Genomic DNA, 24,623 nt, shown 5'->3' with positions numbered 1-24,623 from the left:
TGGGATAGGCCTGTGTTCTGGTTGACTTCTCTGCTGTGCAGTATAAAGTGTCCACCCAACTGGGCCCCAGACTGGAGAGTATGTCTAATTCAGAAGTTAAGCCTTCATAAACCCACGGGCCAGAGACTTTAGTCATGTTATCTTAACAGCTCTACAGATAATGAGGGTGATATTTTCATTTCCACCAGCCAGACCTCTATTTTCATTTCTACCAGCCAGACTCCTGTGTCTGCATCTCGGATAGTTCAAAATTCAGGAAGGAGGGGAAAAAAAGGATATTATTTCTTTGACTTCCTAAAACCCTAATAATCTTTATCTCTGTGCCAGAATATTCCCCATCCTTTAAGGTCCAGATCAAATGCCATCCCTATAGTACCCCTCCTCCAAAAGGCAGACATCATCTGTCCTTGCTCTATATCGAATGTGGATATTTGTGTTTTATTTATGGTAGTTGACTTTTGTATTTAACTGTGAAGGAAAGGAACAAAATGGAAAAAACTTGAATAACATGGTGCATTAGTCTGGGTTCCCCAGAGAAACTGGCCGTGTTTGTATCACACCTTGGCTAGGATTTACTGGACCAGGAAGGTCACGTGACCCAGGGTGTGCCTATCAGCTTCCCTTTCTTCGGAATATGCAGCTAACTGGGAGCGAGAGACTGTGTTTCTCAATATGGGAATAGCATGGTGACTGAACTTATAAGCCATGGAGACAGGAAGGCAGTGAGCATATCCCATATTGTGGGCCCAAGAGACAGAGAAACCAAGCTGCAGAGAGAATGAGGATGAAACTGATCACAGAGAAATGCAGAGACAAACAAAAGTCCCAGTGGCCCTCCAGCTCCTTATTCTGCTCCTCCCTGAGACCTCTTAGCATTCCTGCCCTTGGGTTCTGGGATCTACCCCTGCTTCCTTACAATTTTCCATTTTTGCAATCACAGAGTCTTACTGCCAAAGAGTCTTAACTAAACACCTGTAATAATACATACAAAACCAAGAAAGTCAATGACTCACCAATTATAGTAAAATATACGTAACATAAAATTTACCATTTTAGCCATTTTTTAAGAGATTTTATTTTATTATTTGAGAGAGAGCAAGAGAGAACACAAGCAGGGGGAGCAACAGAGGGAGTGGTAGAGGGAGAGGGAGAAGCAGGCTCTCTACTGAACCAGGAGCTCAATGCATGATCCCAGGAACCTGGGATCACAACCCTAGTGTCTTAGGTTAACTACTTAATTCATAATCATAATTCATAGGCTTTTCAACCTTTTTACAAGATAGGTTCACAATATGTATGAACAATATAAACATGAGAGGTGCTTCTACTGTTAGGAGAAGAACTGAGATGGATCTATGGCACAGTCTCTACCTGGGATTCCAGAAATCTCAATTGTTGAAGCAACGATGATTCTCTAACAGAATGGTTTTTTATTCATATACTGAATTTTGAAGAAAAATGTTGCCAAGTTTTTATAGCAAACATTTGGAGGGTGAGAGTTCAGATGGTGCTGGGTATTTAATGATGAAGAGAAACGATGGTCTCTCTCTTTGAGAAAACCTTCTCCATTGGATAGACGGTGGCCTCCATTCTGGGCCTACCATGTATGGTGAGTGGACTCTTTTCAGGGGCTGACTCTTATTCCCTGGAAGGATTATGGACACTCCCAACCCGTTTGTTCACAGAATTCTGGCAGTTATGCCACAGGTCCCATGCAAACATCACAAAAGAGCTTCCTCCCACAGGCCCCTAGGGAATTGTTTGCAAAGGTTTTCTCTTTTATCCTCTCCTGGGCACTTAAATGAAGAACCCGGAACAGAAGGGAGTTAATTCACTGAATCATTATAGAGGCCAGTAGTGTCTGAGTGTGTGAGGACAGAGATGATTAAGACTTGGGACACTGACTTCTTCTAAGGGCTTATAGTTTGGAGGAGTCATAAGAGAATTCTGAAAACTCAAGTCTTTTGTTTCCTGGGAAAGCTGTGCTCAGCACACAATGCCTCTCATCTATTATGTGTTAAATAATAACTGTGATTTAATGGATAATCACTGTAAATAATCATTATGAAGAATGCATTGCAAAAGACAAGACGAAAACTCTTGTGCTCACTGTTTCCCATAAGAAGCTGCATAGTGAGGAAGTCCTTATCTTGACCCTGCTGCTTCAGGTGACCTCTGGGAGGGACCGTGTGTGTGTGTGTGTGTGTGTGTGTGTGTGTGTGTGTGTGTGTTGGGGGTGGGAGGGCCTTCTAAGTCTGTAGTCTGTGATCTGGGTGGATGCCTTCCTCTCCTTTGTGGGGTGGGAAAACTGTGAGGTGCTGTGCAAATGGGTGGCTTTGGCAGCTTCTGATGAAGAAATCAATGGTGTCTATTTTTTAAGGCCCACTGAGGGATAAATGGTATCCACATTTCCACCTGCCTCCCCACCCCCATGGCTATGTCCTGGAACTAGCAATTTCTCTTGCCTCGTGGGGCAGTTAATAGGCATTTTTTTTCCCCAAAGCTCAGGCATGTAAAAACTCCTAAACTAAAACATACGTGGTAAACTCCTTGACATTGGTCTTTATGATGATTTTCTGGATCTGACTCCATAAGCAAGGGAAACAAAAGCAAAAATAAACAAGTAGGACTACATCAAACTAAGAAGCTTCTGCACAATGAAGGAAACAGCCAACAAAACAAAAAGGCAACCTACTAAATGAAGAAGATTTTCAAATGATATACCTGATTAGGAGTTAATACCCAAAATATATAAAGAATTCATACAATTCAATTGCAAAAAAAAATCCAATTTAAAAAATGGACAGATGGTCTAAATAAACGTTTTTCCAAAGAACATATAGAGAGAGCCAACAGGCACATGAAAAAACGCTCAACATCATGGAAATGTGAGTCAAAACCACAATGAAATATTCCCTTGCACCTGTCAGAATGGCTGGTATCAATAAGACAAGAAATAATGAGTATTGGTGAGAATGTAGAAAAGAGGGAGCCCTCATGTACTCTTGATGGGAATGTAAATTGGTGCAGCCATTATGGAAAACAGTATGGAGTTTCCTTGAAAAATAAAAATAGGGGCACCTGGGTGGCTCAGTCAGTTGAGCATCTGCCTTCAGCTCAGGTCATGATCCCAAGACCATAGGATCGAGCCCCACATCTGGCTCCTGGCTCACTGGAGAGTCTGCTTCTCCCCCTCCCTCTGCCTCTACCCCCCACTCATGCTCACTCCCTCTCTCTCTCAAGTAAATAAATAAAATCTTTTTGAAAAATTAAAAACAGAAATACCACATGGTCTGGTAAGTCCATTACTGGGTATCTATCATTCCAAAGAAAATGAAAACACTAATTCCAAAAGATACATACATCTGTATGCTCACGTTGGCATTATTTACAATAGCCAAGAGATGGAAACGACATAAACAACCTAAGTGCCCTTCAATGGAAGAATGAGTAAGGAAGATGTGGTACACAGACACACACACACACACACACACACACACACACTGGAATACTATTCAGCCATAAAAAATAATGAAACTTTGCCACTGTGACAACATGGATGAGTCTTGAGGGTATTAGGATAACTGAAATAAGTCCAACAAAGAAAGATGATACCACATGATTTCACTTAAGCATAAAATCCAAAAAACAAAACAGAACCCAGATACGTATAAACAGAGAATAGATTAGTGGTTGTCAGAGGGCAGGGGCGTTGGGGGCAAATGAGTGAAAGGGATTAAGAAGTGTAAACTTCCAGTTACAAAATAAGTCATGGGGATGCAATTAATGTATGAAACAGGGAATGTAGTCAATAATATCGTATTAGCTTTGTGAGGTGCAGATGGTGACTTACTGCGGTGACTGTTTTGCAACATTTACAAATGTTGAATCACAGTGTTGTACACCTGAATGTATAGTTCAATTATACCTCAATAAAAAAAATAATAATAAAATTTTAAAAACAAAACCCCTCAAAGGTACCCACTAATGAGTTCTTTAAATGTTGAATAATTGATACTTGTTAAATGCTTTATATGAGTGGTTCTAGACCTTAGCATGCATCTAAATCTTCTGGAGGTCTTGCTAAAAGTCAGATTGCTGGACCCTATTTCAGAGCTTCTGACTTAGTAGGCTTAGTTTGGAGTCTGAATATTTGCACTGTTAAGTTCCCACGTGATGCCGATGCTTGCTGGTCTGCAACCACACTTTGATTCATATTATTTAGAGCTCCGTGCTGGGTTGTTTATAACTGTTTGAGTGTTTTAGTGATTAAGAGGACGTCGGTTGGGGTTTTTTGTTAGGCTGGGAATGCATCATTATTTTCCCCATTTTAACTAATGCAATATAGACATTTGATATCCTAAAATCTCCAGCAAATTTTTAGGAACAGATTAGATTCACATAGTCTGTTAGGCCTGTGCCGCCAACTTGAGGCCACCTGGGGAGTTTGTTGGGAGCCACCTTCTGGTCCAGCAGGCCCACATTCAGGACTGGACGTTGGCTGATGGGTGGGCCATGCCGGGAGAAGAGAACAGCCTGAAAAGGACCTCACAGCCCTGTGAGGAAAAGAGACAAAAGCCCATGCATTCTGCTGCAAGGCTAAAAAGCCCTTTCATTGCTAATGAAAACAATTTGGAGAACTTGGCTGGGAGCCCAGAGCTGGGGGAACCAGAGCCAGGGGTAAGTTATTCAGTGCCCTGTGGGATCCCCACTGGGCGAGTTAGGGAGCCCCAGGGTTGGCTATTGGATGGCATCAATGGAAGGGACCGAATGGCCACCAGGCTCTCTAACACCTGAGGAGGTGCCAGTATCTCAGCCTGGATGGGGCTGCGGTGTCCTTTGGAATGCCAGCCGGGGATTTCAACATTTTGGAGAAACGGAGCAAGCTAAGGAGTGTTTATTTGCCCAAGGAGTCAGGAAGCTTCACCTGTCTCACCCCATATCATTTTCCCCAATTTGCCACCTCTTCTTCAGTCAGCTTTCTTCTTGTTATTAAATCAGGAGATCCGTACATTCCAGTTTTTCCCAGCCTGTGAGAGGAGCTTCATAGAGGTTCCAGGAAGTGAGATCTGGGCCTTTCCACCGCTGTGTGTGTGTTTCCTTCAAGGCTGCAACATTCATGCTGACGCTCCTCTCTCATACTCGTTGTTCTTGGTCTGCCCAGTGGGAAAATGAGGCCAGGAATACCTGTGTCCACTTGGCATGAGGGTGTTGTGGAAATCCTTTCATCTCAAAGATGAGTGAATGAATTATTGGAATATTGATAAGGAGGGGAAGTCTGTGTTTTGAGATTGTTTGTAAGGAGTTCTGAATTCCACAAAGGCAAGTGTTTGTCTAATTTTTCTTTTTAAAAAAAGATTTTAGTTATTTATTTTAGAGCGAGAGAAAGTGAGAGAGAAGAGCTGGGAGGAGGGGCAGAGGAGAAGGAGAAGCAGACTCCCCGCTGAGCAGTGAGCCCAATCCCAGGACCTTGGGATCCTGACTTTGGCCAAAGGCAAACTGAGCCACCCAAGTGCCCCCGTCTGAGTTTTCACGGACATCCCCAGCTCTTAGTGCAACGACTGACACATTGTAGGCGCTCAAAGAAAAAAAAATAGTTGAATGAATGAGTCGGGGGGAAAAGGAAAAACACAGAACTATAGAATTTAACAACAGGAGGGGTCTCAGGGTCAAGCTCCAACCCCGGTTTGTAAGCCATCCTCACACCCCGGTGGGCTCAGGAGTCGAGCTGGCGGCAGGCCTCCTGCTCCGTGGAGCAGCTCACGTCTCCCGCTCACGTTCTCTCATCGCTGTGCATTTTGGAAACGAAATAACTTAAGCTCTAATTATTGACTCTATTTTTGGCAAGGAATGAAGAGACATTCCAGTCCAGCTCTAAGCATAACGTGTCTGGTCCTATTCGCTCATAAAAAGTTAAACCAAAACAAAACCAAAAAACCTTGGAAACTTTCTTGGCATTCTGTGCGCTCACTCCAGGTTCCTGGAGGGGTCAGAAAACACGTATTGTCTGTGAACCCCTTCTCGGTCGCAGCTGAAGCCAACTAGGCCTCCCCAAGCTTCTCCAACATCTCGGACCCGCTGACAGGTCAGCCCCGGCGAGGACAGTCTGGGTGACAGTCATCGATGGGAAAGGACCGGAGAGGTCTTGTGGTGTCTTCCCTACAGAGGTTGCACGGCTTGCCTGTGGTCACCCCCAGCTGTCCTGAGGCAGACCCTGATCGGGTGCCACCCAAGGACACTTCGTAGGAAGGACACTGCTCATCAGCTGACCTGGAGGCCTTCAGACCGCAGGGCCCGCCGGGAGAGGGGCCTGGATGGCTCAACGGCCGGCTGTGGCTTAACGGCCTGGGAAGTTGCACACCTTCCCCCACAGCCTCTGTCTGCCCTTCCTCTCCTGCCTGCAGCCCCGGAGAGGCAACATATGCTCCTGTGGCCACCCCTGCCTGCCCCAGCCCATCCCGAGAACCTTCCCCGGCTCTTCCCTCGGCGTCCGAGCCCTTCTGTGTGCTTGTGTGAGCAGAGGAAAGGTGCAGAAAGGCATCTGTCCCCTGTTGACAGTGGTTACCTTGTGTGGTGGGATTGGAGGGGGCGAAGGAGATGATCAACTTTGCCTGTACCCACCTCTCCGTTTGCCCGACTTGTTACAACCGGCATCTACAACACATGCAATTTTTAAAAAATCCAATAAAATTAAAAGCCAGTTGTAAAAGGATGCATAAGGTATGATATCATGTGTAGAAAATCCAAAACTACAAAAAACAATACTGTGCATTGTGAGTGGGGCCACACTAACGTAGTAAAAGCCCCAAACCTACCCAAACACTACCTACTAGCTGCAGAGAGCTGACACAGAGGGTACAGTGGGGCCGAGGGAGGCAACTTGCAGTCATGACATTTTGTTTCCTAAAAAAAAAAAAAAAAAAGAATCTCAAAGCAAATACACAAAAGGTTAATGTTCATTGGAGTGGGTGATGGGTACTTGGGTGACAACATTATTCTCCACAATTTTCCATACCTTTGAAATACTTCAGAGGCTAAAAGATTAACTGCAATAAAGGGAGAAAAGGACTTGTAACTTATCATCTTAGCAACTGCCTGTCCATTGTCGGGACAGAAGAAATTTGGGAAGGAAAGAGGGAGAGAGGGAGAGAGGGTGGATTGCAATGAGTTTGGGAGAGCTTATCTGCTTTTCTGATTTTCCTTATTCTTTGTCCCCGTCACTTCTGGGTGCTATAACCAACTACAATAGATTGGGTGGCTTCAACAATAAATATTTCTTCCCTACAGTTCTAAAGCCTGGGAAGTCCAAAACTCAAGGTGCCAGAAGAATCTATGTGTGGTAGAGGGTCCTCCTCCTGGTTTCCAGATAGTCGCCATCCTATTGCATCCTCTCTTCTTCTTTTAAGATTTTAATTTATTTTAGAGAGAGAGCATGAGAGTGTGACCGAGCAGGATGGGGGATGGGGAGAAGCAGAGGGGAAGAGAGAGAATCTGAAACAGACTCCACCCTCAGCATGGAGCCCAATAGGGAGCTTGATCCCATGACCACGAGATCATGACCTGAACCAAAACCAAGAGTTGGACTCTTTTTTTTTTTTTTTAAGAGTTGGACTCTTAACCGACGAGCCACCCTGGGCGCCCTGCATCCTCTTCTCATAAGGGCACTAATCCCACCATGGTGGCTCTACCTTCATGACGCCATCTAAGTGTAATCACCTCCCAAAGGCCTCACCTCCAAACACCATCACGTTGAGGATTGGAGCTTCGTCATGTGACTTTTGGGGAACACAAACGAATGTTTGTGTCTATGGTTGTCTTCCACATGTCTTATTTGGCAATAAACAAGAGAAGCAAAATTAATGTATTCTGGATGGATGGATGGATGGATGGATGGATGGATGGAAAGATGGATGCTTGGATGGATGGATGCACAGACATCCTAATGAACCGATGGCTTCTGGCTCTCAGTGCAGGTTGGAACCTGCCTTCATCACGAGGCCTCACAGAGACCATCCCTGCAGCTCGGGCACAGCTCACTGCTCGCCTCTGCATGTGATATGATGCATTCATGAAACCAGGCCCCTCGTGCTTTTGCCTGTTAAATTACAAGTAGGCACATGTGGTCCTAAGCAGTCAGCACACAGAGTGCCAACTGCCCATTATCCCCCTTGTGCCAGGGGGTGAAACATCCCTGGCGTCCTTCCCCAGGTCCAGGTTGAGGCCTGCAGGTACAGGCAGAAGAATCCAAGGGGACGGTGGCTCACCCGCTTTCAGGGGATGGGAATAACTTGTGTGGCCGTTCCATCTGCATGACCTCAATCTTTTCCTTTTTTAAAGATCTTATTTATTCATTTGATACAGTGAGAGAGAGCACAAGAAGGGGGAGCTGCAGAGGGAGAGGGAGAAGCAGGTTCCCCACTGAGCAGGGAGCCCGAGGATGTGGGGCTCGATCCCAGGACCCTGGGATCATGACACTCAACCGACTGAGCCACCCAGGCGCCTGAGTCTTTTTTCTTAAAAAAAAAAAAAAAAAAAAAATCCTTGAAGGGTGCATGAGTGGCTCAGTAGGTTGAGCCTCCAATTCCTGATTTCTGCTCGGATCATGATCTCAGGGTGATGGCGTTGAGCTCTGCGAGGGGCTCTGTACCCAGGGCAGAGTCAACTTGTCCCTCTCCCTCCCCCTCTGCCCTTCTACGTGCATGCACTCTCTCGATCTCAAGTAAATAAATAAGTAAATAAAATCTTTAAAAAAAAAAATCCCTGAGAAAATAGTGGGCAGGTTAGGTGTTCTTCATTTCCCCTTTTCCTGGAGTAGATAACCTGGATCTGAGGAGTTGAGGGCCTGGCTGGGGTCCCAGTGGAGGGCACGTCTCCCAGTCCAGAGAACAGAGCAGAGCTCAGCCACGGGCCAGCACAGGTGGGTACGAGAAGCCAGCCTGTTGGGGAAGTGCCCAGGTCCCGGGGGAGCTAACATTTGCCGGGCTCCTACCATGCCCGGGGTGCTGTACACAGTCGGATCGTGTCTGACTCCTGCAGCAACTTAGAGTTGGGTGAGCGGTGTGGTTGGAATGCGACGTGCACCTAAGAGGACGCGTTGGGAACGAACCCGCCGAGAAGCTTCAGGCCCAGGCTGGATAGGACCCGATGCCACGTTGAGGGTTCGTCTGTGGGTGACAGGGAGTGACCAGGGGCTTTTCGTAGGGTCGTGGCATAACCGGCCCTGGCTTTTGGAGAGGTCAGTCTGGCTGCGGTGAGGAGAATGGTGAGGAGGGGACAGGAAGGGAGGCCGAGAGGCCCGGGCACAAGTGAGGGTGGGCTCGTCTCGGGCTGGGGCCTTGGGCAGGGACCCGGGAGGCCGGCTCTCAGGGCTGCAGAGGAAGCAGCATGGGCATCACCGGGAGGGAGCCCGCCAGGACGCAGCGCTCAGGCAGGAGGAAGAGGCTACGGATGGGGTCTCGTCTGGCTCTGCCCCCAACCAGCCCTGAGACCTTGGGCAAGTCACAGCATCTCTCTGGGACTCAGTTTCTACTTCTGTGAAACTGTGGCGCCAGAGGCAGTCTCTCCCGTTGCAATGACTCCGAGGCCTCTTGTGCAGGGCCTGATGCTGACCCGGCCAGGAGCGCCCGAGAAGCCACGAAGTGGCAGGATTGGGGCCGGCGGGGCCACCGGGCATCACAGCAAGCAGAGTGGCGACGCTGAGGCAAGCATGAGCCTGCCAAGACTCTCCGGGGTGGCCAGGACGACGGAGTCCCCGCCGCGGGCCCCCCCGGGTGCCGGCCTGCTGGCACGCATCCAGTCCTCTCTTCCCATCGCCGCCCGCACAGCAGCACGTTTTCCCAGGCCTCTGATCGAATGGCCTTTACAACCCTCACCGTCAGGCTTAAGGCTTGGGCGAGGTGGCAGGGACGAGTGACTGGCAGGACGGCTTCGAGATCACCCCAGCCCTCTAGCTCAGCCCCCTTGTAGGCAGGCGCTGGGCTGGGTGTCCTCAAGGTCCCCCTGACCTTGGCTTCCTGGCAGCCTCTGGCTAGAACCACGCTTAGAGGCCCCACAAGGAGCTGGGGTGCTCCCTGCCTTGGAGCTGAGCACCTGCTAAGTTTATCAGGCTCTGCCCCATGTTAGAAATGGGAGAGGTTCTTGAGTGCTTGTGACTCAGTCCTCGGCCTGGTGGGGTTCAAGGCCTCACCTCTTTTTATACACTTTTCGCTATATCGCCGTGGTAAGTGACTCAGACTCTCTGTGCCTCAGTTTCCTCGTGTCTGCAGAGAAAGTGTGGTGGGGCCCACTATGGCCCCATACGGTGGGGACGATGATGTTACCTACTTTGCTCTTGGGAATATTAAGTGAGAAAAGACCCTTAAACCATTTAGCACAGAACCAGGCACACAGTAAGTGCCCCCATTAACTGATGGACATTACCATAATTACTGTAATTAAGCATTTGCCGTCAGTATTGAGAGCCCACCTTGCACCAGGCTTGCGGGTACTGTGCCTGCCTACGAGCCTGGCAAGCAGGGTCTCTCTCCTCAGACTTACTGTCAGGAGGGGAAGCAGACAAGGCCTTAACTAGTCCCCCCGTGCCCTTCACTAGGGATGCGGGAGGTGCTGTAGGGGCACATACCAGGGGCACCTTCCCCAGAGTTGGGGTTCTCAGCCCCAGTGGTCTCCCTCCTGTGGTCCCTGTGGTCTGGAATGTTTTCTCCTTACGTGAAAACATCTGCCCCCAGATGTCTGCATGACCCCCTCCCTCGTATCATTCAAGACTGATCAAATGTCACCTCCTCCCACGGAGGCTTCCCCGATCTTTCCGTATAAAAGAATTCCCATCCACCCCACCCCCTTCATTGTTCTCATCCCTTATCCTGCTTTGTTTTCTTTACAGTATTTCCAGTCTCCACTGATATACTATGGATCTGTGTTGGAAAATATAGTTATTGATCATTTACCTTTTCTAAAGAGAGCTTGATGAGAGCAGGGACTGCCCATTCATCAGCCCTTACGTATTCCTGGTGCACAGAACAATGCCTGGATCACAACAAGCCATCGATGAATGTCTCTGATGGATGAAGTGACCTCTAGGCTGGATCCTGAGGGATGGATAGGCGTTGGTCAAGGAAGGAGGTAAGAGGAGAAAAAGAAGATGCTCCAGACGGAAGGAACAGCATGTGCGAAGCCTGGCAGGAGGGGAGGAGAACATCACTGCGAGGACTTCCGTATGGCAAGTGTGTGTTAGTCTGGGTCTGCTGAGTAGCAGAGGCCAAGGAGAGATTAGCTATGCGATGGGTCTGGTGGAGACCCCTGCTGTGCTCGGCCCTGGACTGTGAGTAGCTCAAGGGAAAGTGGCCTTGATGTGAACTCATGAAAGCTCCAGAAGGATGGAAGCCAAGGCCGTCGATCCACTCTGCTCCCCTGCAGCCGGAGATGCGAGCCGCTCAGTTCCACGACTGCTCAGCGGACAGAGAGGACGAGGGAGGAAGTGGGGAGACATGAGTCTGCAGAGCCGAGCAGGAGGGGCTACATCGTGAAGATGGAAGATGGAAAGAGTTGGGCTTTATCCTAGAGCAGCCGGCATGCAGGGGGAGGAATTCTACTCACCTGCATGTCAGAAGGATTACACTGGCCACAGTGTAGAAACTGAAAATCAAAACCTATTAGGAGTCTAGAGCAGTCCTCCAGGCCGCTGAGGTGTAGGGGTCAGATTGGCGTCTTTCACTTAATAATACGCATCTAAGGCTCCTCCCTGGCTTTTCACGGCTTAATGGCTCAATTCTTCTTAGAACCGAGTAATAGTCCACTGTCTGGATATACTACGGTTTATCCACTCATCCACTGCAGGACATCTTGGTTGCTTCCACGTTTTGGCAGTTAGGAATAAAACTACCATCACCGTGTGTGCAGTTTTTGCGTGGCTGCACGTTTTCAGCTCATTTGGGTAAATACTAAGGAGGTGATCTCTGGATCATACGGTAAGTGCAGATTCTTAGCTTTGTCAGAAACCTCCAAACTGTCTTCCAAGGTAGCTGTATCATTTCGCATCTCTACCAGCAACGAATGAGAGCTTCTATGGCTCCACATCCTTGCCAGCAATTGGTATTGTCGGTGTTTTGGATTTTACCCATGCTAATAGATATGTAGCGGCACACACATACCTGTTGTTTTAATTTGCAAGTCTTTAATGATCATGGCCCCTTTATACAATTACATTTATAGTATGTCTCTGAATTATTTCAGATGTTTGCTTTACCTTGTTTGCTGAGATTCTTCTTGTTTTATATAGATCTCTTTTCAAGAGCATATTTTTTCAAAATATCTGCTTGAATTATTTTTCAAATGTATAACTTAAGTTTGTGGACTCATAAGTACAAGACTCCCCTCTTCTGTGAATCTCAATATCATTTCTGGAAAAGCGGGTGTGATGGGGTGGGAGGTATCTAGGGGGAGATTTGGGGGGAGACCCCTTTCGTAAATGAGGATCCATAAAACTCTAGGCTAAAAACAGAAAAAGGTCGTTACCGCTTTGGGTTGGTGGCTATTCCCCTCACTCCTCCCCACAGCAACTTCTGTAGACTACAAAAGTTACACTTGAAAATATTCTGAGATGCAGCCACTCTGGAAAACCGTGTGGAGGTTCCTCAAAGAGTTAAACATAGACCTGCCCTACGACCCAGCAATTGCACTGCTGGGGGTTTACCCCAAAGATAGAGATGCAGTGAAATGTCGGGATACCTGCACCCCGATATTTACAGCAGCAATGTCCACAATAGCCAAACTGTGGAAGGAGCCTCGGTGTCCATCGAAAGATGATGGATAAAGAAGCTGTGGTCTGTGTATACACTGGAATATTCCTCAGCCATTAGAAACAACAAATACCCAGCATTTGCTTCGATGGATGGAACTGGAGGGTATGATGCTGAGTGAAGTAAATCAATCTGAGAAGGACAAACATTATATGGTCTCATTCATTTGGGGAATATAAAAAATAGTGAAAGGGAATATAGGGGAAAGGAGAAAAAAAATGAGTGGGAGATATCAGAAAGGGAGACAGAACATGAGAGACTCCTAACTCTGGGAAACGAACTAGGGGTGGTAGAAAGGGAGGTGGGCGGAGGGTGGGGGTGACGGGGTGATGGGCACTGAGGGGGGCACTTGATGGGATGAGCACTGGGTGTTATTCTTTATGTTGGCAAATTGAACACCAATAAAAAATAAATTTATAAAAAAAAAAGAAAAAATATTCTGAGACTACTGCCTTATTTCCATAAACACTAGAAAAACGACAAGCGAAACCAGTGCAGAGAGGTACGTGACGTCACAGGCCGCACACCTGGCTCGCAGTGACTAGCGGGGGGACCCAGCTGCAGGCTTTCAGCCGGGCCGTGTGCTGGTCTTGGTATCTTTAGTTCTGAGCTCTGAGACCTTGTGGTTTCAAGATAAACACAAGGCAGACCCGAGGTCTGGGTTTCTTTCCAGAACCTTCTACCCTCCCAAGTCCTTACTTAGCTGTCAAGACTAGCGAACAATTCAGCTGCCACAAGACTTAAATGGTGTGCTAGGCTGCAAGAATTGACCTGGTTTAAATATTGGCAGGAATGGTGTGGGGGGCTCAGCGGGAGGTTTCTCACTGACCCAGCCGCCGAGCAGCCCCGGACCCTAAAGGCCTCAAGAGCACCCTGCAGGCTTTTGTTCCCTGCTTGCACACAGCAGGGCGAAATCGATACTTGTTAACTGATGGAGAAAGGAGGTAGAGGCGAGGCACGAGTCGTTGAGCACACCCCTTAGCCCTTATCTGTGTGGCTGTTCGATAACCTGCTGGAAGGTACCGAGCTCGGAGACCTTGTGGTTTGAAGATAAACACAAGGCTGACCCTAGGGGTGCCGGGGTCCGGGGCTCTTTCCAGAAAGAGAGGAGCCTCTGGCAGTTGTGGAAAGGGAGAGGCCACGTTTTGTAACCGGGCCTGACAGGGAGATTAGACAGCGGCCACTTGAAAGGCTTCGAGAACAAAAATCAATACCAGGCCCTGCGAGCCAAGATTTCACGGCAAGCTTCAGCTGTTCGTGGGTGCTGAGCCGGAAAGTTGAGAGGGGCCCCGGCTGCCTTGCAGAGGAGGGGCAGGCTGTTGGCAAAGGCTGTTTAGTGGCCACTCTGTCCACAAGACAGAAGTCTAATCTTCCTTAGATCTGAGGTCAGTGGCCTCCACGGGAAGTAAGCGACAGGATTCAAACAGAACAGCAGTAAAATGACTGATCCTAGGAGTGGCTGCTGATAACCAGGCATTTGCATATTCGTATTCAGCATTACCACAAGCCTGTGAAGCCAGTGGCGGAAGGTCATGTGACTTGCCCAAGGTGATCCAGCTGGTAAAGTTGAGAGCTGTGATTCCAGCTCAGCCACCCCAGGACACACAGAGCCTGGTTCCCTCCACAGTGCCAGCTCCCAGTGAGGGCAAGGACATGATTTCGACTCTGAATCAAGGAAAGGGAGCATATCTTAGGTTCCCAAATTGCAGATTTAAAATATTCTGCTGTGTTAATATTAATTTTCTTTCTCGGGACGCCTGGGTGGCTCAGTTGGTCAGACTCTTGGTTTTGGCTCAGGTCATGATCTCATGGGTCGTGGGATGAAGCCCCGCCTCAGTCTCTACGCTCAGCAGGGAGTCTGCTTGAGATTCCCTCTCTCTGCCCTTGCCACAACGTCCATGCACGTGTATACTCTCTCTCATAAATAAATAAATCTTAAAAAAAAAAAAAAAAAAAAGAGTTTTCTTTCTCACCTTAGAAAATTGACATTGGCTCTACCCACCCTGACCATGGTCAGCCCCTGTTCTGCTCATCAGGCTTCTTTAAAGATACTCCCACCCCATCACCAAGTCTGGGGAGAAGTGTGTGCCTCCTTCCCAACAGTGCATCGACTCATCCCTATGGAGAATCTAATAAAGCAGGGAGATGGGTATTTGATTCTGAATTTTCCTTAAGGATTCCCTGATTTGGCTTAGGCCCAGCCTGATTTCTCCCCAGACTGGTGGTACAAGAAGAGCATCATAACTTAGGTAAACTAGAAAACCGAACAGTGGCTTTAAGTCATTCCAAATTGTACGTTGGAGTCTCAACTTCTGCAAGACCCTCACAACTTTGCACGAAAAAGGAGTTGCAGAACCATTTGTACAGTGTAATCCCGTTTCTATGAAACAAAAACTCTATTACATAAATTCATTTGTATTTGTAGGAAGTGTTCTGCGAGGATGCTTGGTAAACAGCTAACGATGGTGAAGGCCCAAGTCTCTGTATTGTGTTTGTGTAAACCATTTCTTCCTTCCCACATTTCTTTATTGCTGCAGACTTTTATAACCCTACGGATTACGATTTTAAAACGTATTCTTACATTTTCATACAGTTAGTAAAATTCACTCATTTTGATGTAGAGTTCTACAGGGTTTGACAGGTGTATACAATTGTGTCACCACCACCACAATCACCTAGTTCTCATCACCTAGGGAAAAAAAAAATCCCTCTCTCCTAATCCTTGGAACCAGTGAGCCGTTCTCCATCATCTAGTTTGCCTTTTCCAGAATGTCATATGAATGGAATCTTACAGTATGTATCCTTTGAGTCTGGCTTCTTTCACTCGACATCATTATTTGGAGATTTGTTCGTGTTGCTGCGTGCTTTGGGAGTTCATTCCTTTATTGCTGAGCAGTTCTCCATTGTGTGATGTATGCAGCTTGTTATCCACTCCTCGGGAAATGTTTGGGTTGTTTGTGGCTTTTGACAGTTATGAATAAAGCACTATACACATTCATGTACTTTTTTTTTTTTAAAGGTTTTAAGGTTCAGAACTTTTTAAAATGGACATGACTTATTTGGGGTAAATATCTAGGAATAGGATTGCTGGGTCATATCCTGAGCGTGTATTTATAAGAAATTGTGACACCATCGCCCCAATCAAGATAATGAGCTTATCCATTATCCACAGGAGTTTCCTTCCCCCTTTATAATCCTCCCATTACCCTTCCTGCCTTTACCCCATCCCCAGGCAACCAGCGATCTCCTTCCTGTCACCATGGATTAGTTTGCGTTTTATAGAATTTTATATAAATGGAATCATATAGTGTGCACTCTTTCCATCTGGCTCCTTTTGCTCTGCATAAAGCTGTTTAGAAATTCATCCATGTCATAGTGCGTATCAATACTTCATTCCTTCTTATTACTAAGAGTATTTCATTGAATCAGTACACCCTAATTTATTTATTCAATCACCTGTTGATGGATATTTGAGTTGTTTTCAGTTTTTAACCATTACAAATAAAGCTGCTATGTGAACATTCATGTCCAAGTCTTTGTCCGGGCCTATGTTTTCATTTCCCTTGGGTAGACACAGTAAATACCTAGGAGTAGAATGGCCGGGACACAGTAGGTGTATGTTTAACATTTCAAGAAACTGTTCTGTTTTCAAAGTAGTTGCACCATTTCACATTGCCATCTTGACTAAATAAAAGTAATTTTTAAAAAATGGTGTTACCTGGGGGTGCCTTGTGGGCTCAGTCGGTGAAGTGTCTGCCTCCAGTTCAGGTCCTGATCCTGGGGTCCTGCTTCGATGAAGCCCAGCAATGGGCTTCTTGTTTAGTGGGGAGCCTGCTTCTTCCTCTCCCTCTGCCTGCTGCTCCCCCTGCTTGCACACTCTCTCTCTGTGTCAAATAAATAAATAAATAAATAAATAAATAAATAAATAAATAAAATCTTTTAAAAATGGTGTTACTGGTATTTATTGATCCCTACATGTGAACTATACAAGCTTTCCTCAGCCACAGAATTTGGGTGGCAGTGGGGAGAGAGCTAAGTTTTTCTTCATAATAAAGGGAAAGGATGGAGGGGTAGTGTGAGGTAGGCCCCCAGGGAGAGCCAGGGATATGGGTCCTTGTGGCAGAAACACAGAAAATTAAAAGACTCGGTGACTGTGTGCCATTAATGGGCTTGGGAAGAGCACAAATGTCTCCTCTGGGATTTATGGGCATGTGGGGCGTGGGCTGTGCTATATAAAGACCCCTCTTCAATCTTCCGCTGAGAAATCTCCAGTGAAATCTGTATTGTTTACCAATGCTTTAGCGTGAGAGGATTCTGTGGGCCAGTGTTTCCCACACTTCAGATAAACACGTATTCTATAGCCTACTATTTTTATCCAAATCGATAAAATTTGGATTTTACCACTTTTACCAAATTCATTTCATCTTCGTTCCAATCCTAAAAAAGTAACTATTTTCAAAACTACCTAAATTAAACACATTAGTCTCCAAACTCCCTCACTCATCTCATGGGCCATGAGTAGAACTCACTGCACACTCTGGAAAATTCTTTCTTATGGTGTAAAGGACATTCAAAAACCCTTCCCTCTACCTCTTAGGCTCAGTACCCAGGGCACACAAATCACACCCATTAACAGCAGATTAATAGGAGAAAGGTTTATTTTGCATACACACGAGGAAGTCTTATAGAAAAGAGTGCAAATGCCAAAGAAGTGGTTAGACTGGGGGGCTTACATACCATGTCATTTTTAAAGTTCTAAAATTTTTCTTTTTTGAGAGAGAGTGAGCATGCACGCACATGTGCTCACATAAAGGGGGAAGGGGCAGGGGGAGGGAGAGAGAATCCTAAGCAGGCTCCATGATCAGGGGAGCTGAGGCATACCATTCCAACTAAGGGTGATAACGGGTGGAGAAGTCACAAGACAGAGTAAGTGAGGGGCTTGGCTTCTAGGTAAATTGTGGGAAAGTGAATACATAGGGAAAATTAATGGAAGATAAGGATTATTGTTATAGAGAATGAAGTTGGGGTCTTCTCCATTCATGAGAGTCTTCCTTGTGGTAATTGAGTCTTCCTCTTCCCGGTATGGGAGAAGAGACCCCTTTACAAATGGCACCTGAGGAACTCAGGAGGGTCTCAGGTTCTTTTCCTAGAACTCCTCCTATAGTGACAAGTGCTCCAGTTCCTTTGCTGTAACTCCCCCTCCAGCCACTGGGGGCCCATCTGATTTGTCTGCACTCCCTCCGAGGGGTCCAACACTCCCATCGATAAATCCAGGTTCCTGCCATTTCCACCCATTCCTGGTGAAAGTGACCCTGCCTTGGACTGGACCACAGACAGTGGTCTCTGTAGGTTTTGTGCCCAAAGTGGGGCTCAGTGAGCTTTGAGAGTCTTAATCACCCTTCTCGGAACAGATCAAGGATTATGAGTTGGGAGCCTTGCCTCCATCTGGGGGGGGGGGGGCGGCGGGGAGGTGAACTCTGGCTTCCTGCTCCCTGGCCATCCTTCCCGTCCACACTGGGTTTCTGACTGCTTTTCTGAGAGAGCAAAAGACATCCTGGAGGGAGGCAAGGGGGGCGGGGGACGGAGGGGTTCAAGTAATTCCTTTGGAGTCGCATCCTTCTTTTGAACTGGGATTATATAATGTGTCCCACGTGAGCTTCTCAGAAGTTTAGAGCAGTGGTTCTCAAAAGGCAGTCCCTGGGTCAGCAGACCCAGCAGCACCTGGGAGCTTGTTTGAAATGCAAATTAGCAGGCCACCCTAGACCTCACACCAAATTGGAAACTTGAGATGGAGCCCAGCGGTTAAAAAAAAAAATCCCCCACCATCCAGCCCCTGATCACCACCCAGTCCTTAGCTGCACCCCTTCCCCCACCTACACACACACACACACACACACACACACACACACACACACGCTTGATGGCAAAGAGCCACAGCGTGAGGCTGTGATGAGGAGCCCAGGTCATTGGGAAGGTGACTTAGACCATCCGAGGCTTCCCTCGCCCTGGCTTTCCAACAGAAGCCTCCTGCTTCCAGCTGGACTTTCACACAGTCCCCGATCAATGCCTCGCCCGCCCTTGCTTTGCTTTCCCGCGGGCACAAAGCTGCGGCCTGTGTCCCTTTATCTGTCGGATGAATGCTTGGCCCGGCTCCGGCTGCTTGGTAATCCGGGCGAGAGACCTGGAAGTCCAGGGCAGCTTCTGGCTGCCTGCTGGGGAGCAGGGGCAGAGGAGGGCACGGTGGTGCCGCGGCGCCCCCCGGTGACCGCGCGGGACACAGCCACCTGGCCCGCCGGCCCGCGGACCCTGCATCTCACCCAGTCCACACCTAACCAGCAGCCCCCTGGAGAGCACTGACCAGGTCGGGGGTGGGGGGGTCGCACCCCGACCCCTGCTCTGTGTGGGCAGGAGGGGAGTCCCGGGCACCCGGGAGGCCGCGCCACTCGCTGGCCACAGCTCTGTCCCTGCAGCCGCGGGCTCGGGGAAAGGCTCTTCCCAGTCAGGCTTTCCAAGCTCCCACAGGCAGGCAGCACCTGGCGATCTGGGTAAAGCAGATTCTGGTTCCGCACATCTGGCTTGGGATCCAAGGTCCTGCAGGTCTAAGGGCTCCCAGGTGACGCCAGTCCCCTTTCGTGGCCCAGACTGGAAGGCGAGGCCTCATGCAGGGAGCGCTGATAGAACTTTCTGTGATGATGGAAGCGTCCTGACTCTGTGTCCGGCTGGCGCGTCGGCTACTAGCCACGTGTGGCTATTGAGCTCTTGAAATGTAGCTACTTATTGCAACCGAGAAACTAAATTTTAATTTTCATGAACTTCACTTACTTTCAATTTAAGAAGGTCCCCGTGGCTAGTGCCTCTCATACTGGACGGAGCCGTGTCCCTCGTGAGGGGGGCTCAAATTGGCTTAAAGATGGCTTGTCATTGAAGAGCCAAAATTCCATGGCAGGTTAAGGCAGGACTAATAATTAACAGACTTTTAGAGAGATTAAAGCCAGTCCCCTCCTTGCCATTTCACATATAAACCGAGGCCCAGAGAGGCCAAGAGACTTGTCCCAGAGCCACGGAGCTAATACAGCATTCTTTTCACCCCTCATACTTTCCTCTAGGCCCAAGGGCCTTCAAGAAAAGGAAATATGTGTTCCTTGCTTTAGGAACTTCTCTGTGAGTCCAACGGCACTATTAACAGAGTGATAATGTTATTTATCAGTTTATACAATATATGAATCAGTGAACCACATTTGTTTTTATTTATTTATTTTTTAAAGATTTTATTTATTTATTCATGAGAGACACAGAGAAAGAGAGGTGCAGAGGCACAGGCAGAGGGAGAAGCAGGCTCCATGCAGGGAGCCCGACGTGGGACTCGATCCCAGGACTCCAGGATCAGGCCCTGGGCTGAAGGCGGTGCTAAACCGCTGAGCCACCCGAGCTGCCCAGTGAACCACATTTAAAAGTTATTCAACTTCTCAAGAAAGTTAACTGATTTCTAGCTAAATCATATTTATATTTTTAGCTATAAGACCTGAGTCACATGAAAAGAATTATTCCCTGGGATATCTTGCAAGGCAACCCAAATTAAAGGCGGCCCCTGTCCAGGCTCCCACTGGTGTAGCTGGAGTGTCTGACTTGGCACAGGAGATGTGTGTGACTTTAGTTGGTACAGGTGAGCTGGACACCAATCATATAACGAGATGGCTGAACAGGTTGTCCTTTATCACACTGGAGTGATTTACTTGGCTTAAAAATATTTTTTTTTCGGTTGTAAAGCAACATAAGTATATTATATAGAAATAAAATTGCACAAGAAGTATTAGTTATCTGTTGCTACGTTAGAGATTATGTCCAGAACCTGGCAGCTTAAACCAGCAAACATTTTATTACCTCCGTTAGGAGGAGAGGCTTAGTGTCATGGTTCTGACTCAGGGGCTCCTGGGAGATGATGGCAGTCAAGATGCCTCCCCCCCGCCCAGGGCTGCAGTGTCATCTGCAGGCCAGACTGAGGCTGAAGTATCCATGTCCAAGCTCACTCACACGGCTGTTGACAGGAGACAGCAGGTGGACCTCTTGCTAGGGTTACTCATGATGTGGCCGGAGCTCAGGGGTGCAAGAGCGCCTGGCTCTGGGGGTCCCAAACACCAGGTTTGCCCACTTGCCACTGACAAAATCCAAAGGCAGAGAGGCAAGTGGAGGTGAAACAGAAAAGAATGTATTTTAGGGAGGCCAACTCTGGCAAGACAGCAGACTAGCGTTTCAAAGTCTGTCTTCAAAGTGCCCCCAATATTCCAGATTAATACGAGGAAAATGCAAGACAGAGGTCAGTGGCTACTGCAGGAAGGCAGCGGAGGTCAAGTTAATCATTGTCTTGGGTGGGGGTGCGGTGCGGGGTGTCCTCCCAGCTCAGGACAGTCCTTACGTAGTTTCTGTTCCCGTCAGGGAATGCTTTGCCCACAAGGCCTTTTGCCTGAACAGAGATAAGCTGGAAAGAAGAACCTAATCGGAAAGTCTGAGGTCAGAGACCCCTGATACTAACAGTACCTTACATGCTAATTAATTGAATTTAAATTAAGAAATAATAAAAAACAACAAAAAAGAAAGTTTGAGGTCGGAATGCAGGTCCTTGAAGTCCTTCAGTGACAGTTTCTCCAAGAGTAAATGAGGAGAAAGCAAGAGAGCGGGGCCAAGACGGAAGCTGTAGGCTTCTGTAACGTCCACACAAGGCGCCGCATCACCACGTCTGCCACATTCTGTTGGCCACACGCAGTAACCCTGCCTCTTTTCTCTCTCTTAAGATTGTATTTTATCTTTTTTTAAGATTTTATTTATTTATTTGACAGTGAGAGAGAGCACAAGCAGGGGGAGCAGCAGGCAGAGGGAGAAGCAGGCTCCCTGCTCAGCAGGTGTGGGGCCCGACCCTCTGCGCACACCATCACCGTAGCACCAGCAGGTAGTTCCTTTATGTCTTTCATATAAAAATAGAAACACATGGCAGATTTTTTCTAACTCTTGAGTCATGTATTATTCTCTGCATTTTTCTTCCATTTTCCTTTTAAAATGAAAACCCAGACTTTTTAAAAGTGGGAGATGTGGGAATCCCTGAGGGGCTCGGTGGTTTAGCGCCTGCCTTTGGCCCAGGGCGTGATCCTGGGGTCCCGGGATCGAGTCCCACGTCGGGCTCCCTGCATGGAGCCTGCTTCTCCCTCTGCCTGTCTCTGCCTCTCTCTCTCCTCTGTGTCTTTCATGAATAAATAAATAAAATCTTTAAAAAAAAAAGAATATTAAAAAATAAAAAAAATAAAAGTGGGAGATGTAAACTCAATTTTCATCATTTTATTGGATACCTTTGATTTCAAACATGCAAATCGGACATTACAAGATAGGTAGTGAATCAGTATCTTCATTCCCCTCCTAAACAGTTCAGTGGCATTAAAACATTCAATCAGATGACCAGCCTCCCATTTAACGTATTGTTATCTAGTATTTCAGTCTTTCCTCATTTTTGACATATCGTAAATCAGTTGTATAAATTAGTTTTATTATCTGTAGGCTTATGCCCTGGCTTACCTGTTTCTTTACTCACCATTGTTTCTTGCTTCCTGAAGCAAGATAAAGTCTTGGCTCTTGACTTGGTACCTGGAGATTTCTTTTCTTTTTTTCTTCTTGAAAGCTCAGCATTTCTAGGAGTGTGTAGTAGGAAACATTTCAAATCATCTAGTTCCGGTGTGGCTGGTAGTTCCTTTATAAGATTTGTAGAATTGTAATTATACTGCTTCCTTTTGAAAACCTGCAACCCAGTGAAGAGAGTATGTGTCCCGAAGGGGGCAGGAGAGAGACAGCGGTATCGAGGCGGCTAAGAGAAAGTTGGGATGAAGGGAGAAAAGAAAGAACATGGGAGAAGGAAGGTGGCAAGATTTCAGGGGGGTGATGACTCAGGCGGTGCCTCCGAGGGAAGGAGCATCCGGCCCACTGAGACTGCTGTGCCCAGGTCAGGCCCACAGCCGCTGAGGGGACGGAGGGAGGCTGTCAGCGGGGCCTGTGCTGGTTATATCCAACCCGAATCACAGGAATACACCGATGCCGGGCTGCGACAGACCAGGAACCCGCCCCACTGTGGTGTCGCAGGGCCCTGACTCCCACCAGGACTCATACAGCATTTGGAGGCAGAGTGAAGTTGATTAAAGGGAAATAAAGGAATTAAATATCTCTTGCTCACATAGTTGGCAGGCTGAGAGTCACACCTGCCCCCTCAATCTACACACACACACACACACACACACACAATCTTTTACAACTGTATCTGTTGTCATTTGCTGCATCCTGGTTTTTTCCACCTCGCTTATATTATGGACACGATGCAAGGTCATTATCTATACTTCCCGACCATGTCCACAAAGGATCCCATCACGTAGAGGGCCACTCATCATGACATGTCCCGGTTTACTGGCTGGGAGTGCAGAGTGAGGTCACATTGTTCCACTCCTCAGAGGTCCCACGTCTCATGGACCCTGTCAGGAGAAACTCTTCCCTCCCCAGAAGCCTTTAGGACTCTCACAACCGAGAATAACCCTCCCTGCTTCCACCCCGTGCCTCCCCAGTTCACCCCCCTGACCCCACCTCTCCTCAGCCCAAGAGGCCTGGCCAGCTCTGGTAATTCTCACCTGGGGAGACAAGAGAGCAGGTCCCCTGCTCCTCCTAGGGAGTCAGATGCTTCTTGGCTGCCACAAGATGTCACCAACAGCTTGGCGTGTGGATGCATTTCCTGTCCCCAGGGATCGCAGTGACCCAGGCTGTTTTGTCAGCCCTAACGTGGAGCTATTGGTTACTAGGTACAGATTTTATGAGAATTTAATGGGGGACGAGGGGGAGGACTGCAATTGTAGGAATTACGAAGGCTGACCACCCATAGTCTCATTCTCCCCCTTCTGGGAACATGATGGTATTGCATCTCCCGGCCCTCCTAATGAAGCTGTATGAGTTTTGGTGGTCAAGGAAGTTAGTGCAAGTGACCCATGCGGGTCTGCCAAGTGGAAGACACTATGAGCCAGTTCACGACTTGTCACGTCTTTCTTACTGCCATTACTGCTGTCACCGTTCCAAATGGTGGCTACTCCATCAGCATGGGACCATGGAGAAGAGCCCCCAGCCACCCAAGACGGGTGTGAAAAGTTAATATAAAATAAAGCTTTGTTGCTTGAAGCACTGAGATTTGGGCATCATCTTCACAACCTAACCTAACCTGATTAAATTAAAAAAAAATGAAACTACTCAAGGTTACAGAACCTTAATATTAAAACCAAAGGGAAGAAAGTATGTGGGCAGTTGGGACCATTTTATGGGACTTCAGCATTCCTCCTTGACTGACAGGGTTTTTTTTTTTTTTTAATTTTTATTTATTTATGATAGTCACAGAGAGAGAGAGAGAGAGAGAGAGAGAGAGAGGCAGAGACACAGGCAGAGGGAGAAGCAGGCTCCATGTACTGGGAGCCTGATGTGGGATTCGATCCCAGGTCTCCAGGATCGCGCCCTGGGCCAAAGGCAGGCGCCAAACCGCTGCACCACCCAGGGATCCCTGACAGGGGTTTACAGTGGCCCTAAGACTGGACAACCCCAACGCCTGGAAATTGCACAGAACACGTTCCTTTCTGCTCTTGGGTAAGTCCAAGCAATTATTTTTAGGACATCTCTGCCAGACCTCCACCTTACGGCCCTGGTGGAGATCTGGATCCCCTAGCCTGCCATGGAAACATTAGACTACTTGGAGTTTTCAAAGCAAGATGGCAGACTGAGTTCCAGAAAGGGCAACATAAAGAAGATAGAATTCTTAGAAAA

General features: G+C 47.5%; 1 long non-coding RNA gene across 1 annotated transcript; it reads right to left on the bottom strand.

Annotated features, from left to right (window-relative positions):
- On the bottom strand, nt 1-23,662 carry LOC140600370 (uncharacterized). The gene is made up of 4 exons (XR_012003631.1): nt 23,453-23,662; nt 22,375-22,578; nt 16,516-16,681; nt 1-6,903 (listed from the first exon to the last, which is right to left on the bottom strand). It is a non-coding gene; the product is annotated as an uncharacterized lncRNA (long non-coding RNA).
- Between the last annotated feature and the right edge of the window lie 961 nt (nt 23,663-24,623).

The sequence above is a fragment of the Canis lupus genome, chromosome 11 (genome assembly GCF_048164855.1).
Source record: "Canis lupus baileyi chromosome 11, mCanLup2.hap1, whole genome shotgun sequence".
In the NCBI taxonomy this organism is placed as follows: domain Eukaryota; kingdom Metazoa; phylum Chordata; class Mammalia; order Carnivora; family Canidae; genus Canis; species Canis lupus.
This window is presented reverse-complemented; position numbering and strand designations above follow the sequence as displayed.